Raw genomic sequence first — 2,925 nt, forward strand, 5'->3', positions numbered from 1 at the left:
TACATCTTTTAACATTTTGCTTTCATGAATTTATGCTTCAGTTTTTACAAAATCTGCTAAAAGACTTTTTTTTTTTTTTTTGTATTTTTCTGAAGCTAGAAACGGGGAGAGACAGTCAGACAGACTCCCGCATGCGCCCGACCGGGATCCACCCAGCACGCCCACCAGGGGGCGATGCTCTGCCCATCGGGGGCGTCGCTCTGTCGCGACCAGAGCCACTCTAGCGCCTGGGGCAGAGGCCAAGGAGCCATCCCCAGCGCCCGGGCCATCTTTGCTCCAATGGAGCCTCGGCTGTGGGAGGGGAAGAGAGAGACAGAGAGGAAGGAGATGGGGAAGGGTGGAGAAGCAAATGGGCGCTTCTTCTGTGTGCCCTGGCCGGGAATCGAACCCGGGACTTCTGCACGCCAGGCCGACGCTCTACCACTGATCCAACCGGCCAGGGCCTAAAAGACTTATTTTTTATAGAAAATATTCTTTGATTATTTCTATTAAATCTTATGTCTGTTTCTCTAGCAAAAAAATTAGTAATTGAATATAATTCAAAATTATTAATAATTGTATAATTATATAATTTCTTTTTTATTTTCAAATGTATTATCAACAACTGTACTGTTGAAGTAAAATAGAAAAGTAATGTACTAAACATACTTTAGCATGCACCTAACTATTGTACATTGATGGTTTCTATTCATAAATAGGTATTAGTAATTTCCTGGGAACTATAGAAAAATGACCTTTCCTATCACTGGTCCCTAACTGCAACCAAAGAATATTGGAAGAAATAATCAAGAAAATATGATACATTAGAATTGTAGCCTACCAAACTTAACATTAAATGTTTTAGATTGGCCATCTCAAACATATTTTGAAATTATAATTGATGATGCCAGTAAATTTAGTAATTAATTAATATTTACATATGTATTATGTTTCATTGTTATAAAATCAGAAATTATTTACATTTTAAAGAAATCTTTTTACTATGTAAATTTCAAGACCTGGCCAGATAGCTCAGTTGGTTAGAGCAGGCGTGGCCAACTGGTTTGGCCCCCGGGCCAGATTAGAAAGAACACTTTTTTCACAGGCCGGACAAAATATTAAAATTAAAAAATATTAAATACAAAAATGATTCCTTTAAGTAAACAAAATTTTATTATGTAATTTGTTTAAGAATAAATATAAGTGAGTGAAAAAAATTTTAATATACAATATTATTTTAATAAAAATATATTTTAATAAAAATATATTAATAATTACATACCGTATAAATATCCAAACTGTATCACATTCAACGAAACAATATTTAATTAATAGAATGAGCTTGAAGGGGTTATATTGCAAATAAAACAATTATTTCGTTTTACAAACAGCCTGGACACATTTTCAGTTATCAACTGCAGCTATTGTCTATGCTACAATGCCACTTGATTCAGCACACTTGATCGCAAAAATAACGAATTGTTTGACCTTGGGTGCATACTGGCAAACTCCGCCTTAAAGAACGTGGGTTTCACATCGTCACTAAATGTTAAACAGTTCATATCGAGTACAGATGAGTACAAAAGTTGTAAATCTTTATAATAGAATTTTTTAAAAAAATGAAGTATTGTGAAACCATTCGACCAATTATTGGAAGTTAACCCTAGATTAGTCACATGCAGAATTCTTTTCCACGTATCACTTTCTTCTTAAATATCTTGATTTCCAATAATCAAAGATGCTTCCGCTTCTGGGTAGCTGAGATTTTAAAGCAGCGAAAAGTATTAAAAATTTAATCGTGGACCACATAAACTCATTATGTGGGCTGGATCCAGCCCGTGGGCCATATCTTGGCCATACCTGGGTTAGATTGTCACTCTGGAGCACAGAGGTTGCCAGTTCAATCCCCAGTCAGGGCACATATAGATGGATGTTCTGGTCTCTCTCTCTCTCTCTCTCTCTCCCTTCCTCTCTTGCTAAAATCAATAAATTAAAATAAAAAAAAAACCCAAAATTTCAAACATACAAAATTAAACAAAATAGTATAATGAACTCTATATATTCATCACAAAGGCCATCAATTGTCAAAGCCAGTCTAGGCTTATCTATCCCTCACTTATTTTTCTTCTCTACATAACTCTGTTTAAGCAAATCTCACATTCCTGTAACTTATCCATACCTATTTTAGTATAGAGATCTAAAATAAAAAAGTTCTTTATTTTAATGGAAACACATTACCACCTTCATATCTTTAAAAACCTAATGATACCTTACTATCACCAAATATCAAGGTATTATTAAATTTCTATTTTTCTCATCAATGTCATATTTTTTTGCCACATGTTCATTTTAACCAGAATCCAAATGAAGTGTATACACTTTGAATGATTGAAGTGTGTTTTAATATCTTTTAATCTATAGATCTCCTCCCACACTTTTTTTTTTTTTTTTTTTACCAGTAATTTACTTGTAAAGAAACCAGGTCATGTATCCTATGGAACTTCTGTCTATGGAATTTTCAGATTGTATCTACATGGTGTCATTTGTTGAGTTCCTCTGGCTTCTGTAATTCTGTATACTGGTAATTAGATCTAGATAGAGGGTCACATTCAGGATGCTGCCTGAGTGAATCTCTCTTTTTTTTAAACTTATTATTATTTTTTAAAATATTTTATTTATTCATTTTAGAGAGGGGGAGAGATGGAGGAGAGAGAGATCAGGGGAGGAACAGGAAGCACCAAACCCCATATGTGCCTTGACCAGGTAAGCCCAGGGTTTTGAACCAGCAACCTTAGAGTTCCAGGTCAATGCTTTATCCACTGGGCCACCACAGGTCCAGCCCTGACTGCCTCTCTTTTTGTGATGGCAGTAGAATGAATTTTATTCTCCGTTGTTGCTTGTATTGTAATTGAGCTGCCTGTGCCATTTAAAATTTAACTGGAGTAT

The sequence above is a fragment of the Saccopteryx leptura genome, chromosome 4 (assembly GCF_036850995.1).
Source record: "Saccopteryx leptura isolate mSacLep1 chromosome 4, mSacLep1_pri_phased_curated, whole genome shotgun sequence".
NCBI lineage: Eukaryota > Metazoa > Chordata > Mammalia > Chiroptera > Emballonuridae > Saccopteryx > Saccopteryx leptura.